Genomic DNA, 16,400 nt, shown 5'->3' with positions numbered 1-16,400 from the left:
AGGAAAACATTTCCTGCAACTAATTACACAGCATTGTCAGCCACTAAGCTGCATACTCTGAGTGCCAAGTTAAGCTGTTTTTCAACTTTGGGAGAGTGTTTGCATTTAAATATCACAAAGCTATTTATAATTTGAAACAATTTGCAATGCTGTCAGTGATTCGAATCTATTAAAAAAATGTCCTGATGTGGCACAGTAACGAACCCCTCCTCCAAAACAATATGATCAACTTCAATACCATATGCCTTCTTCAACCAGGCTTTGTGCTACTTCTCAAACAACACAGTCTCCCACAACTCCCTTCCACTTACTGTCTTTAGCACTTCCACCTTGAGAAAGTAATCTGGAAGTTACACAAGATAAATATTGGTAATATATTAAGATTCCACTTGCAGTCCATGGACCTCATTTGTCTTATATATGATGCCATATAGTCACTATATTGATCTCAGAAGCTGTTCTAGCTGGCCTGATGGTTCTACTGATAGCGCATCATAAACCAATCAAGGCTCTCAAGTGATTAGGTCATCTGAGAGGCTACAGGTTTCCAGGGTATGGAAGAAATTTTAAGCTTCCCATCCATTTGCAAAACCTACAGACACCTCTTACAGAATACAGTGGGAGACCACCAGCCCTACCCACTGCAGACTTAGTGACACAGATGCAATTGCGAGTGTACAGGATGTGGGATAGAATACGTGGTTTGGGTTTTTTTAAGCTTACTAAAATAAAATCGGAAACTATAACAGAACACTTGAGTAATATCCTGAATCTTCTCCTTAGCAAGTTAAGCGTCCCCTGACACATACTCTTACTTAAAACAAGTGAGAGTCACCTTTCAAGATTTGGGATGAACCTACCATTTAAAATCATTCTGGGGTTCACTGTGTAAATACCTATGGATCAGTATTAGACTAGTTTTAAAAGTACACTTTTCATTTTTAGTAAAAGGCATCTTCCAAAAAAGATTACCATGTAACACTGATCGTTGTGACAAGTATATGTACTACTGTAATGTCTAGGAGCCCTAGTCATGAAACAGGACTCCACTGTGTTAGACACTGTACAAAAAGAACAAAAAGAGTCCCTGACCATGATGACTATCTGCAGAATGTGGTCTGCAAAAGAAGATTAAGATCTATATAAAACATACTCAGCTCCAAAAACCTGCCAGGGTTTCCAGTACTCTTAGTACAGGGCAAACAGCAGTTCTACGCAGTTATTCCTGCTAAGCTAGAACCCTTCACCTCCCATTAACTATACTAAGGTGTTATAATTTACTGTTAAATTTGGCATTTATTTGCTTTCCATCATTCAATACAAACAACTAGTTTCAAAAATGTGCTTGTGCGCTATTTCATTCATTACAAAATATTGGTGTCACAGATCCATAGGTCCAGTGCTCTGGAACAGTCCCTGGAGAACCCCTTCAGTGTGCCAGGCCCCCTTAGGGTCTCACTCTTTCACTAGGATAAGACACTTGGCTTCACCGCCTTCTTAGACTGAACCTTGGAGCCTTCAGTGCCCCTGCTTCACACCATGAGTTCCCTTCAGCTAATACACCTGAGAGAGAACTGAACACCCAAAGGGAGCAATGCATCCTCAACTTCAGCTACTGCAGTGACTCTCAGCTAGCATCGTAAAAGCAGTAGGGTTTATTAGCTGTCTGGAAAACAGCATAGAAAGTCCTTGGTTAGCATATAGAACAGAAAGTTACAGCATGGTCCATCCGGGTCAGCCCAGAGCCTCTCTTTAGTGCTAGTTCAGGAGAGTGTCCCGCTTCCAGCAGCTTACACTTAACAACCCCCAACCGTGTCCCTCCCCAGTCCTTTGTTCTTGTTCCCAGGTAACCATTGTCACATGGGGCCCAGGCCCCAGACAATAGGCGTGGATCACACCTGTATCTCTGGGTCTCTGCAGAGAGTAAACAATCTTTTCCCGCTACCTAGTTAACAATATAGCATACAGGGGAAACTGAGGCCTTGGCTACACTTGGGAATTCACAGCGCTGCCGCGAGTGTAGTCGCACCGCCAGCGCTGCGAGAGCTCTCGCAGCGCTGTATGTACTCCACCTCTCCGAGGGGAGTAGCTTGCAGCGTTGCGAGTGAGCGTGCAGCGCTGCAGGCTCTGATCACACTGGCGCTTTACAGCACTGCACTCGCTGCGCTCGGGGGGGGGGGGTTCACACCCCTGAGCGCAGCAAGTTGCAGCACTGTACAGCGCCAGTGTAGGCAAGGCCTTAGGTACACACAATATTCATGCAAAATATTACAGAAAATTCCCACTCCATCACAGGAGGCAGGAAGAAGTATTTAGATTGTAAGCTCTTTGGGGCACATAGTGCCCTTTTCTGCAAAGCAGCATCCAATTTACTACACTAAACCATTCATTTTCACAAAAGCTTTTGCTACAGCCATGTTAATGCCATTGTTATTTGAATTAATCATTCCAAACCACATCTCAAAGTTCCCCTGTCAATCTAGGATCCAGTGTTTTCCACTGATCTTACTTTATAGTTTACAGCTTAAACTTTGCACGTAGAAGTCTGAAAGGTCACTATCCTCAGAGTATATATAACTAAGATACTAGAACAATATAGCTGGACTTGAGGAATTTATTCTCCCATTTGCCAGTCAAATAGAAAACTTTATTAAGGGGAGGGGGGTGCAAGGGAGGGAGGAGGACAAAGCCATGATTTTTTGATAAATTTGACCTTTCATTTAAAAATAGTTTTTAGCAGTCATCATCACTAAAAGTATTACATTCCAAATATGAATTAATGCAGTGCTGTCCCAGTCTGCATTCAGACAATGCCAATGTCTCCTCTGCTAGTCCTAGGTTTAAGCAGCATCAGGAGAGTTAAAACATGAGACTGGTTAGAACAGTATGGACGGGAGTGAAAAAAACAGGAATCAGGTCACTCTGCTGCTGCCTGGGAAAATGATGAGCAACAACAGAAATAAAAGTAGTGGAGAGAAATATTCTTATGTTATACTGCTTATATTAGCTGAGTCATCAACCTCTGAAGGACTGTTCAGCTACTTTCATACATCTCACCTCAACACCTCAATTATTCTGTAAATGTGTTCTCTTAAAGTGTGGATTGGAACTGAATGCTTAACAAGACCTAATTTTTTTATTTTTTCTTCAAAGACATCCCTGAGAAATTTACCTCCAGTACCTTTAAGGACAGTTTCCCAGGGCCTTAATATTTCTCTAATCATAGTTTTGTGGGGGAGAGTTGAAACTGAAATCTTAAGCTTTACTGAAGTCACTAAACTGGTTTTTTTTTTAGCTCAGATTTTAAAATAGAAGTGACATCATAAAAACAAATGGAGCTGTTTTTTGCCAGCAAGCTTACAGAGTTCACTTTACCCCCATTTGTTACTCCAGAGTCTTCTTCCAATCAGCCCCCGGATGAATCTAAATTGGCAGGGAGAGGAGGGTCTACGGGCAGATTTTATCAGCATTCCACCATCAATCAGAGACTGAAACAGTTCCAGCTGCTTAATGGAGCCTAATCTAAAGTTTTCCCCAAAGGAAGTCTTACAATGCCAGCAACTTTAACTCTCAATGTACAAGAATACACGTAACCATTTATGAACCCCACATTCTCTTTAAACAAGACTTAACTTATCTTCATTTACCAAAACTAGAAGAAATAAGAAGTCTATTTTAAAGTGACATAAATGCAATATGAATACCAGCACATTCTTAGTTTTAGACTCTCATTGTGGGATCCCGCATTAATAGTACTACGCACTACTACTTAGAGCAGTGGTTTCCAACCTTTTTTACGCACAAGATCACTTTTTGAATTTAAGTGCAACTCAGGATTTACCTCATCCCTTCCCTGAGGGCCTGATCCCCTCCCTCCATCGCTCACCCTCCCCCACCCTCACTCACTTTCACCAGGCTGGGGCAGGTGGTTGTGGCGCAGGAAGGACTGTGGGCTCCAGGCTGGGGCTGAGGGGTTCGACATGTGGAAGGGGGCTCTGGGCTGAGCCTGGGGCATGGATGCAGGAGGGGGTGAGGGCTTCGGGCTGAGGCAGAGTGTTGGGGTGCAGGGGGTACGGGGTGCTGGCTCCAGGAGGGGCTCTGGGCTGGGGCTGAGGGGTTCGGCATGTGGATGGAGGCTCTGGGCTGAGCCTGGGGCATGGGTGCAGGAGGGGGCGAGGGCTTTGGGCTGGGGCAGAATGTTGGGGTGCAGAAGGGGTACAGGGTGCTGGCTCCAGGAGGGGGCTCAGGGCTCAGGAGAGGGTTGGGGAGCAGGAGAGGATTTGGGGTGCTGGCTCCAGGATGGGGCTCGGGGCGGGCGGGATGCGGGTTTCCACCAGTTGATGCTTAGCTCAGGCAGCAGCTCAGCAAGGCTAAGGAAAGCTCCCTGCCTGCCCCGGCCCCACACCGCTCCCAGAAGCAGCCAGCACACCCCTACAGCCCCTGGAGGGGTGGGGGGAAGGAGTGCACATGGTTCCACCCGCTGCCCCTCTCTGCAGGTACCATCCCCAGAGCTCCCATTGGCCCCAGTTCTCCGTTCCCAGCCAACAGGAGCTGCGAGGTCGGTCTTGCAGGCAGGAGTAGTGTGCAGACACACCTGCCCCTCCCCCAGGACCTCAGGGGTATGCTGGCTGCTTCCCAGAGCAGAGTGGGGCCCCTGCCTTAGCCCCACTGGACTTTTAGCAGACAGAGATTGCGATCGACTGGCAGAGGCTCCAGAATCGACCAATCGACCATGATGTACCAGTTGGTGACCACTGATTTACAGCCATTCAAACCTTGGCATTTCTGCTGAATCATCCAATCAGAGTACCATTTTTGGAGAGTTATGGTAATTTTGTGATACGGCCACCTACTACTAAGAACTAAGCTTACACCACCAAATTGTTTCATGTGCTTGGCCCCGAAATGGCAATCATTTTCTCTTCATAACCAATCCAGTCCTAAAGAGTTATATATCCATTAGATCAGTGGTCCCCAACCTTTTTGTGGCCAGTAGCACATTCATGTTTTCAGAAAAGTGTGGCGGGTGCCAACAATTTGTCAAGGCTTATTCTGTATTGGTACATTAAATAATACGAAAAACATCATATACAATATTACATAATATACAAATCCAGAGAGAAGAGAAAAGCCAAAGAGAAGCCGCGAGGACAGAGAACACCGGCACCCACAGCCCCGGAGTACTCTGTCCCCAGCAGGCGCGGGGCCCCGGCTTCTCTCCCCTGCTGGGCATTAGGTGGGCCCCGTGCCTGCCGGGGACAGAGAACACCGGCGCCCGCAGCCTGCAGCCCTGGAGTTCTCTGTCCCTGGCAGGCGCGGGGCCATGGCTTCTCTCCGGCTTAAGCCACGGCCCCGCGCCTACCTGGGACCGAGAACACCGGTGCCTGCAGCCCCAGAGTTCTCTGTCCTGTCAGGCACCGGGCCGCAGCTTCTCTCCCCTGGGCACTAGGCGGGTGCACATAAATGCCGCGGCAGGCACCATGGCACCCGCAGGCACCGCATTGGGGACCACTACATTAGATGGATTCCCATCTTGGGTTACACCACTCTAGTTTTTCTACAGTGCAAGTTGTAGATTTTTCTCACTGTAAATTTTGATATAGTTGGAGAAAATGCAGTTCACCTTATAATGAAACTTATATACATTATGCCAATTGTCCTGTCAAATGACCGCAATCAACCAAGAGCACTTTTCTGGTCAAACTAACAGATGCCTTTGTGGGCAATTGGAATCCCCAATACAGAATCACAAACTCAGATGTTACAGTTTTGCACCTCCATATACCTGCAAAGAAAAAATGTTTCCATCAAAGATTACATTTGGAAGAATCTATATTGCCCAATACCTGCTATTTTTTCCCTCTACATCAGTAAGAGCTACTGACTCTTTTCAGCTTAGCAGTGTTTACTTTTTGTGCTTATACTTTTAGTCCATAAATACATAGCATTAATAAAGATGCAAAGTGAGCACAGTACTGGGTTGTTTTAAGAGATGGCTACATTATTCCAGATAATCTTGTCCAATAAGATCCTATACCTGGATGCTTATTTCTTAAAAATGCAATTACCCATTCCATAGAATCATACAAATAGGACTGAACAGCAAAATAACCTAGTAGATAACATTATGAAATTTCCCACAGGAGACTGATTCAAGAACACTGGGTTTTTCATTTATTGGGCTGAAAGCACTGTAGCAATGACACAGAGCTTCTGGGAACAGCAGGTGAATGAGCTGTGCTCTTCAGCACAACCAGCTTAAAGGCATTTCCAGATTTGTAAGCCTTGCTAGCCGAAGGGCAGGTATTACGATCGTAGATAAATGCCAGACCTTGAACTGGAGAACAGAAAGATAAGCATACCACAGAATAAAAAGCCTTAACACACACTAATTCAAACTAGCTACAATCCTGCAGTTATCAACTGCCCTGGGGAGGTAAGAGCGCCTGTGGCAGAAATCACTTGCTAAGGTTACAGGTGTGTGTACACTTAAGGACTTCCTGCTCATACACTGCACACATGTAGCATTTTCAAAAGTGATTTGTTATCCTCTAACAAAAATAGAAAAGACAAAGTATGCTTTAGTTTTAATTTTCCAGATAGCATGCAACATAATTTCTCCCTTTTTTGCTTATTTAGCAGTGACGACCCACTCATGGCCTGAAACAAAAAGGGGAAAGGAAAAATTCACTTTAAGATGCTCCCCTTTCATCTTTTCATCTAGAATATCAAAACAAGTTTTAGCAGTTACCAAACTATTTTAAATTCATCCCACATACTTGGTAGTCTAACAATGGAAAGAAAAGCAAAAGACCAAGCCTTCCAAGTACTGAAGGACTAGTCCATGCCAAATCATTCATCCTATTAAAGCTTCTGTGTATCAAAAATCTATATACACAATCAGTTAGCAAAATGTAATTGTATAGGATACATTAACTGTGTTGAAGTAAATTTGCGTTAAGGCATATTAACGTGAAATTACCCCAGCTAGAATAATTGTTGTTTCCCCAGATACTATTTCTTTTCTTGTCTCTATTGCAACAGGGTATTGTAAACACAGCTGTTTGAATATCTATGAACTGAAATTTTTTACTGAAATAGCCTACTCGCTATTTTCCTGTTTTAAATTACATTCCGGGATTACCCAACTATCTTCTAACTTTGCCACTGCTGATAACATGGCAATTATTTAAAAATATATATTTTTAAAATATTTGTTTCTGCCTTCCTCTAGAGTTATTTTTTCTAGCTTAAAGAACTTAACACCATGTTTTAGAATACATTAGGTCACAGTTTACCTTTCAGAAGCCAACACAGCAAGCTTGTTCATGAGAATCTCAGAGCACAAAGAAACAGACAAGTATATGCACATTTACACTGCAAAGGGGCCCACTGAACCTTGTCATTCAAGTTACATGCCTTGACGTAAACATATCTTTATAATGGGCCTATTTCCTGTTTGAACACAGCCTCATGAGACATGCAGTTTTCATTACCGGAAGATTTCTACATTAACACTCCATATAGTACATATCATTTTGTTAAACATAGGTATGCCAGAAAAGCATTCCTTGGCAAGTAGCCTTCTACAAATTATTTATAAGCACAGTTTTTAAGTTACAGAACACGTACAAAACAATTTAGAGAGTTGTGTCAAAGCTTGAGGAGAGAAAGAGAGAGCTCTGATTCTGCAGGCCAACTTTTTAAAGTATAAATTGTAGCTATTTTATATGATCAGTCAGACTGCTGATATAGAAAGGTTAACACATACCTGCTACTTGGAATTCATGTCTTGAAAACAATAAGAAAGGAATGTTTGAATTCATGTCTTCAAAACAATAAGAAAGCTAAGTGCAATACTGATACTCACATATATTAAAGATGATCTGAAGAAGATTAAAAAATTGTGATGTGCCCTTTCCATTGTTTTTAGGGGAGGAGTGGCTTGGGGTCTCAGAAAACATACATTGTTAGCTTGCATACTTCACTTGAAGGGATTGAGGAAGGGGGTGGGGGGAAGCTGAATTTTTAACAAAGGCTTCCTTTCGCCAAACTGTTACTAAGCTAAATAGAGGTTATTTTAAAACACCAAGAATTTTAGAATATAATGAAAGAAAGAGTCAAACACTTCTAATGTAAAAAAAAAGAAAAAACACACACATTTAAAAAAAGGTCACCCCACAGACTTTTTTTTTTTTTTTTTTTTTGCAAAAGCCATTTCAAGGCCTTCTTTATACCTCAGAAAAATGCTAAACAGAGTACTAGCCTATTTTTTTCTCCCTTCTGCAGGTGACCTGTGATGATTATTCTATTACATTTTTAAGTAAAGCTGTTTTACAAACATATGCTTCCAAGACTAACACAGAAAAGCAGTACACTTCCAATCGGTTGATTTAGAATGCAGGTGTGGGTGAGACGTGATCATGATTCCTGTAACACCAAACCTTTGTTGGCAAATATCTTGATTTATTATCGAATACTTAATCAACATCAACATGAATGAAGAAAGTTTTCAGACAGGGCATTTATTTTCCGATGGTTAACAAAACTCGGCTGGAGATCTCAAAGCAACAGACCAAGGCCCCAAGCCAGAACATATCAGGGGCCGGGGGATGAACAGAATGATTTAAGAAACGAGAAACCATCCCAAGGCTCTTGAAGGCTGCATGTTCTAACAGAGCCAATTACAATGCAAGCCGCAGAGCAATGGGTAGGGGTGGGAGGAGAGAGTGGGAAAGTTGCTGTTCCCAGAGCCCGAGGACAGCGAGTTTCAGGAGGATGGGGGCAGGGGGGTTTCCCTTGGTGGGACGCTAATGAGCCTTTCAAGTCAGGAGGCAGATAAAGCAGCGCGGCAGGGAATCCCGGGGGCGGGGGCGCTGAGCGCAGCGACAAAGGAAGGAGGAAGTTTCCCGGGGCGTGGAGCTGTGACGCTGCCAGAGCCCCTTGGACCAAACCTTCCCCTGCTCCCGGGGACACCCCGAGTAGAGCAGCCTCGCGCCCAGCGGGGAGCCTCGTGCCCGGCTTGCGGGGCGCGCGGCGCCTCCCCGAGACCCGCACCGGCGGCTCGGCTCGGCGCACCCCGCCCCACGCCCTGTGTCCGGGGAGGCTCTGCCCGCTGCCCCCAGCCGGGCCTCTCCCCACCGCGGGCTGCACCCGGGCCGGGCCCAGCCCAGAGACAGCCCGCGCGCCCGCCACCACCTGCCCCCACAGACTCACCCCGGCACCGGCAGACACCCAGCGTCCTCCACCTCTCCTCAGCGAAACTGTTCCTCTCCCCCCCCGTCACTGCGCCTGCGCACCCTCTCTCTGAGCACAAGACAGCCACAGGCATCATGGGAGTTGTAGTCCTGGGTGAGCGGGATAGCTTTGTGGGACACCCAGAAGTTGTCCCGTTTTAATTCTACTGGTACAGTTAAAGCGGTGCAGCCCCCTCTGTGTGGAGACGCTCAGGCCTTGTCTACACTAAAAAGGGTTTCCTAGTATAGCCATACCCGGAAACTTTCACAGTGGAGATGCCGCACATACCTGCAAAAGTAGGTTTGCCAACCTTCCAGGATAGTCCTGGAGTCTCCAGGAATTAAAGGTTATGTCATGTGATGAAACCTGCAGGAATATGTCCAACCAATATCAGCAACCCTACTGCAAAAGAGCCTTCTTGCCAGCATACCTTATACCAGTTTCCTGAATAAAGTAAGCTATGATGGCAAAAGGACTGTTGTCAGTATAACTGCATCTATCCTGATGGTTTTGCTGGCATAGTTATGTTGGTTGGGGGCGAATTTTTTTTAGGCATAGACCAAGCCTTATTCTGGTATAAAGGTGTATTGTATAGGGTGATTATAGATGCTGATCTTATTCTGTTTATTTATTGTCCTGAAGGCCTGGTGTATACTAGACTGGCAAGTGACATGTTAAGGCCCTGAATTTATCTTTCTAATTTCCTTGGACATGGTTGATTTCTGACAGCAATACTGACTTCCCTCTGATAATCTTTCTAACAAAATTATTTGTCTTCTTTTCTGTCTAGAGGATACAGCAGTATTATCTCCATTTTACAGATGAGGAGACTGAGGAACCAAGTTCTTACATGACTTGCACAAGTTGCCATAGGAAATTTGTTGCAATTCCAGGAATAGAAACAAGGGGTGAAATCCTGGCCTTACCGAAGTTAATGAGAGTTTTGCTATTGACTTCAATAGGGCCAGGATTAATCCCTGATCTTCCAGCCTCATAAGACATATCCAGTGTAAAGGGGCATATGTAATATGTCTATTATAAATTACTTGACTTTAAATAGCTAAAATAACTATTAAATTAATGTGAGACAGTGGATGGAATCCTAGATCTGTTGAAATCGATGTCAAAACTCACATGGACTTTAATAAGAGCTGAATTTTACCCATTGTATTTTATTAAAATTAAGAATGTTTCTTCCTTTTGGTGTGAACTTAACATGGAACAGTCGAATATGTAAAATGGAACAATCTAAGGGTGCTTTGTTTCACAGTATGAAACACCCTTTGTGTGGACAACTATGAGGTTAAGAGTGCTCAGCTAGCGATCTGACTGGGTTTTATAATAGCTGTGAGTTTCACTTGTGAATGCTCAGGCTGAGAGACCCACAAAGCAAAGCTCAGTAGTTCTGGCACCCAGCCCAAGAGTGAGTGAAGAGACTTTTATAATCACAAGAGTACTCCCACAAATACTTAGCAATAGATTATAATCCTTCAGTCCTTAGAATGAGGGCCTCTTCCAAGCTGACAGCCTAATGCACGTGTCAGAGGTCAAATATAATGCCCACAAAGGGATTTGTGTAATTTCTTTTTCAATGGTTGAAATAAACGATATTTTAAAGACTATTATATGTCTGTGGGGAAAGCGTAGCACAGGGGAGGTCTGTGCAGTACTGGGATTTGTACCCTCTCTGAAATGCACACAAACACAAACAGCAGATACTGTACAATACAGTCACACTTTCATTCATAGCAATAGCATTATACAGCCTATAGAAATAAAAGGAATATGCAAAGCCTGAGCTAAATACGTTATTTATTTATTTATTTATTACAGGCATTTGTGTGGAACTGACTGTAGTAGCTGGGTTCAATGTATATAGTTGAGACTAAGGCGAAACCAATTTCCATTTATGGGGAACTAATACACAATGACTCCCGTAAGCATCATGGCTTTAAAAGGATAGAGATAGGAAGAATATCGTCAGTAGACTAGGTATCCATAGAAAGAAGAGCTGGATAAATAGATGTGCCTTTTCTGAAAGGTGCTAAGCTCAGGCTGAGATCAGTTTCATGTGTTAGTGAAGAATCTGCTATTGAAAACAGTTTAGCCCTAGCTCCCTTGATATTCAATCCATATTCTCTCAGAATGTTATGTTTGATATTTAGGAATACTTAAGGAACTGGCTGAAGCAATCTTGGAACCATTAGCAATTAAGTTCAAGAAGTCCTGGAGGACAGGTTAGGTCCCAGAGAACTAGAGAAGAGAAAACTTAGTACTTATCTTTAAAAGTTAAGGGGAGAAAAGGGGGAGAAAAAGGACCCAGGGAATTATAGATCAGTCAAACTTCAGTACCTGGAAAGATACTGTAACAAACTATTTAGCAATCAATTTGTAAGCACTTAGAGGATGATAGGGTTATAAGAAATAACCAGCATGGTTTTGTCAAGAACACTTCATGCCAAGCCAATTTAATTTCCTTCTTTGACAGGGTTACTGGCCTAGTGGATAGAGAAGAGGCAGTAGATGTGATATCTTGATTTTAGTAAAGCTTTCAACACAGTTCCATGTGACAGTCTCATGAGCAAACTATCACAGATCATGGGTAGCCAGACCTAGTAGTCAGAAACAGAGTTCACAGTCACAAGACAGGAGTCAGCATACCGGGAGATCAGAACCACAAATCAGATGCCAGGAAATCAAGCCAGAGGAGCAGGAAGTCATTCAGCCCAGGAAAGGGTGAAGCTCACTTGTACAGACAGCTTCCTGTTCCTGCTGCTGGCTTAAGTAGGGCCAACAGGCCAATCAGTTGCTCTGGGACTCCGCCAATAGGACTGCAGCAGCAGAGCATCAAACTGGTGTTCCGCTTCGTGGGTCCCAGGTAAGCAAGTGCCAGCAGGCTTCCAGATGGAGAGTTGGAGTATCACTGCTACCTGCTCCTAGAAACTCTCCAGACCCACGTTTGAGACCTGTGGGTCATAACACAAACAAGGGAAATAAGATCTAGATGAAATTACTGTAAGGTGGATGTACAAATGGGTAAAGACTATACTCAAAGAGTGGTTACCAGTGATTCACTGTCAAACTGGGAAGCTGTATCTAGGGTGATCCTGCAGAGATCCAGTACTACTCAATATTTTCATTAAGGACTTGGATAATGGAGTTGAAAGACTGCTTATAAAATTTGCGGATGACACAAGCACTTTGGAAGTCAGGATTAGAATTCAAAACAACTTTGACAAATTAGAGAATTAGTCTGAAATAAACAAAATTTAATAAAGACAAGTGCAAAATACTACAATTAGGAAGGAAAAATCAAAGGCGCAACTACAAAATAGGGAATAACTGGCTAGATGGTACTGCTGAAAAGGATCCTGGGGTTATAGTGGATCACAAATTGAATATGAGTCAACAGTTACAAAAAAGGCTAATATCAGTGTGGGCTGTATTAAGAGGAGTGTTGTATGTAGGACATGGGTGGTAGCTGTCCCACTCTACTTGGCATTGGTGAGGCCTCAGCTGGAGTACTGTGTCCAATTCTGGGTGCCTCACTTCAGGAAAGATGTGGATAAGTTGGCTAGAGTCCAGAGAACAGCAACAAAAATGATAAAAGGTTTAGGAAACCTGACCTATGAGGAAAAGTTTAAAAAACTGGGCATGTTTAGTCCTGAGAAAAGACGACGGGGTTGGGGAGGGAGGGACCTGATAACCATCTTCAAATGTGTTAAGGGCTGTTATAAAGAGGACGGGGATCAATTGTTCTCCATGTCCACTGAAGGTAGAACAAGAAGTAGTGAACTTGATCTGCAGCAAGGGAGATTTAGATTAGATATTAGGGAAAAACTTCCTAACTATAAGGGTAGTTAAGCTCTGAAATAGGCTTCCAAAGGAGGTTGTGGAATCCCCATTATTGGAGATTTCTAAGAGCAGGTTGGACAAACACCTGTCAGGGATGGTCTAAGTTTAATTGGTCCTGCCTCAGCACAGAAGGTTGTACTTCAGGGGTGGGCAACATTTGGCACGCGGCTCGCCAGGATAAGCACCCTGGCGGGCCGGGCCAGTTTTATTTACCTGCTGACGCGGCAGGTTCAGCCGATCGCGGCCCCCACTGGCCGCGGTTCGCCGTTCCGGGCCAATGGGGGTGGCGGGAAGCGGCGCGGGCGAGCAATGTGCTGGCTGTGGCTTCTCGCCGCCCCCATTGTCCCGGGACGGCGAACCGCGGCCAGTGGGGGCCGCAATCGGCCGAGCCTGCCACGTCAGCAGGTAAATAAACTGGCCCGGCCCGCCAGGGTGCTTACCCTGGCGAGCCGCGTGCCAAATGTTGCTGACCCCTGTTGTACTTGATGGCCTCTTGAGGTCCCTTCCAGCCCAACATTTCTATGATTCTATGGTTAATACTTGCATACATCCAAAATGACCCAATACACCTTGTGCTTGGTGTAGAAAGCTGAAGGCATGTTTGTTATATGTTGTTGACTTGCAAAGGCACTTATCTGAACTAGGGGCCCTGATTCTTCAAGTTCAGTGCTATTTACATTGTACCTGAGGCAGAAAGCCAGATTTCATTTTCCGCGTCCAGCCAGATGCTCACTGATCAAGTAAAAAATGAAGGCCAGACAGTGAATGGCCCTGCATAGCCATGCATGGGGCAGGGGGCGGGGGGAGATGAACCCTCCCATATTAGCAGTCCCTGCACTCTGGCAAGCACAGGAACCACTGCTGTTGAGCAGGTCACTATAAAGGGGGCAGAAAGAGATAGAGGCCTTGCCTCCCCTGCTCTCATACCAGCTCATACAGTAGTGCAGGGTGAGGAAAGCCTGTGACATCCCAATGGATGGATCAGATTGATCACTCCCGGTGCTCACAAGCAGACTGGGGAAGCTGTGCCTGCCTAAGGAGCAACTCAGCACAGCTCCCTATGCAGGACTGTAGAAGCAGGCCCGGACTGCGACTCAGGAGACCTGCATTTTATTCCCAGCTGTGCCACTGGGCTGGGTGATACATCACCACTCTGTGCCTCAGTTTCCCCATCTATAAAATAGGGGAAATGATACCTCCTTTTTAAAGTGCTATATAAGAGCTACATACTATTATAAAACCACAACCTAGTTCAGAGTGCCCAAATAGGAATATGCAGGCATGGAAGGTCTCATTCTGATCACATAAGCGAGATTTTAGGTGCTGAGAAACTGATTTAAAATCATAGTAGAACTTTAATTATTTGTTTTACAAGACAGGCCAGGAAAAATCCTATTATCTGGCAGACCCTGGCAACTAAATACAACCAGTCCAGGCAAAGTGAAATGTACTTACTCTCTGCCTGCTGGATATGCTGCTGGCAAGCATTTAAAGATCTGGACCAACTGGTTCAGATGATCTGAGGTTGGATTACACAAACTGGTACTATCCACCTAGCATCACATGGGGCATTATGAATGCTCAATGCTATTTCCATGGAAACTGAGGCAGGAAGTCAGATTTCATTTTCAGCCTCAGGACGGATGCTTGCTGGTCAGCCACTGAACCAAGGGTTTTTAAATTCAGGTCACACCTGACCAATAGCTTGTCCTTGAAGGAGGAGATCACAGCGCACATCACAATAATCAAGACTGGATATATTTATAAAAGCTCTGCTCTAATTCAAACAGGAATTAATTCAGGGAAGTCATATGGTGTGTGTTATGCAGGAGGTCAGACTAGATCAGGGGTTGGCAACGTTTGGCACGCGGCTCACCAGGGTAAGCACCCCATTGGCCCCTGACGGTTAACTGCGGCCAATGGGGACCACGATCGGCCAAACCTGCCGCGTCAGCAGGTAAATAAACTGGCCTAGCCCGCCAGGGTGCTTACCCTGGTGAGTCGCGTGCCAAACGTTGCCGACCCCTGGACTAGATGATCACAATGGTCCCTTCTGGTTTTATAATCTATAAAACTGTGGGGGAGTGGGGAACAATTAAGTTTAAAACAAACAAATATAAATTTTGGCTACAAATAGTTGTGACAGCCATATTTTCTTTTTGGACACCCACATTTATGATCCAGAGGTTTAAGATGCTGCAACCCAGATTGTACTGCTTGAACCCGTTCTCCCCTGAGCCAGTCCTCCGTAAATGGGGATGGAATAACACTAGCTATTCATAATCCATGCTCCACTTGGGGACTTGGAGCCAGCCTGTGGATCCCCAAAAGTAAGTAGGATTGGTTCAGGAGAGGGCAGGAAATGCTCTGATTCAGAGTTAGTGGGGCTGCTGGAGAATCCCATGTTAGCATTAAAGTTGCCCTGCTTAGAGGTGAATCTCTTTTTTGCAGATGAGCAATCCCTATGCAAATTGTGTGGATGGTTAATCTGGCTTGGGGTTGTCCTTAAAGAAATAAATGATTTAGTCTGCTGTTGAAATGTCCTGGGAATATCCCCTCCAGTACAACAGAAGAATAGAGTGATCCCCCAAACAATCCATCTGGAGATTTAGACAGAGCCTAGTACATTCTAGGCATACTTTTGAGAGTTAAGTGCTGTATGGATTCTCATGCAGTACAAATACAATCAATAATCTGTCTCAGAACTTTGATGCAACGAGATCTTGGGAACCTGGGGCACAACAATTATCAGGTTTGTTGGCTGTGTTGGATACCTTTGAATTGCAACCTAGTGATATTGGGAAAACTAAGAATTATTTTGCAGTGCAGAACATACAATATAAATATACAAAGGAAAATATAGAAATACAGTGCTACTTGCCTTTGTATATATACTGTATTTTGGGGGAGTAGTTTTATTGCTATACCTGCATATGTATTATTGTATAAATCTTTATGTATTATTGTATTATGTATATTATTGTGTGTATGGATCGGATTCAATACACTCTTTTGTGTATCATCTTATTTTTGAGATTAGGATTGGTTTTCATGTTTCTAATTGTTTGATTGCAAATTCTGTTTGTGATGTAAAAGGAAAAAAGAAACAATTGAAAAAAAATCATAGCCAAAGCGGGGAAAATAATACTGTTTCCAGCCAATTCACACAGACTGTAAAGAGGCCTTAGACTGTCAGTTTTGTAGCAGGAAGGATACAAAAGTAATTTATTGGCAAAAACAAAACAAAAAGGAAAGGGAAAATCACTATGGGAGGGTATCTCTATGTACAAATGAACAGATACAGTTTC

At 44.1% G+C, this 16,400-nt stretch overlaps 1 protein-coding gene across 5 annotated transcripts in view; it reads right to left on the bottom strand.

The window, feature by feature from the left end:
- LOC101946150 (tropomodulin-3) overlaps positions 1 to 9,358 on the bottom strand; it is a 47,135-nt gene extending 37,777 nt beyond the window's left edge. For 3 of the 5 annotated variants that reach the window (XR_010591008.1, XM_005305054.3, XM_065559434.1), the window contains exon 1: positions 9,217 to 9,358. The gene's annotated coding sequence lies outside the window, so the exon portion shown is untranslated. Of the gene's footprint in view, positions 1 to 7,298; positions 7,393 to 9,216 lie in introns of those variants that run through there. The other 2 variants (XM_024108973.3, XM_042853922.2) reach the window with 2 other exon arrangements.
- Positions 9,359 to 16,400: the final 7,042 nt, after the last annotated feature.

The sequence above is a fragment of the Chrysemys picta genome, chromosome 10 (genome assembly GCF_011386835.1).
Source record: "Chrysemys picta bellii isolate R12L10 chromosome 10, ASM1138683v2, whole genome shotgun sequence".
NCBI classification, from domain to species: domain Eukaryota; kingdom Metazoa; phylum Chordata; order Testudines; family Emydidae; genus Chrysemys; species Chrysemys picta.
The sequence above is the reverse complement of the archived record's forward strand: the minus strand, read 5'-3'. Positions and strand labels throughout refer to the sequence as shown.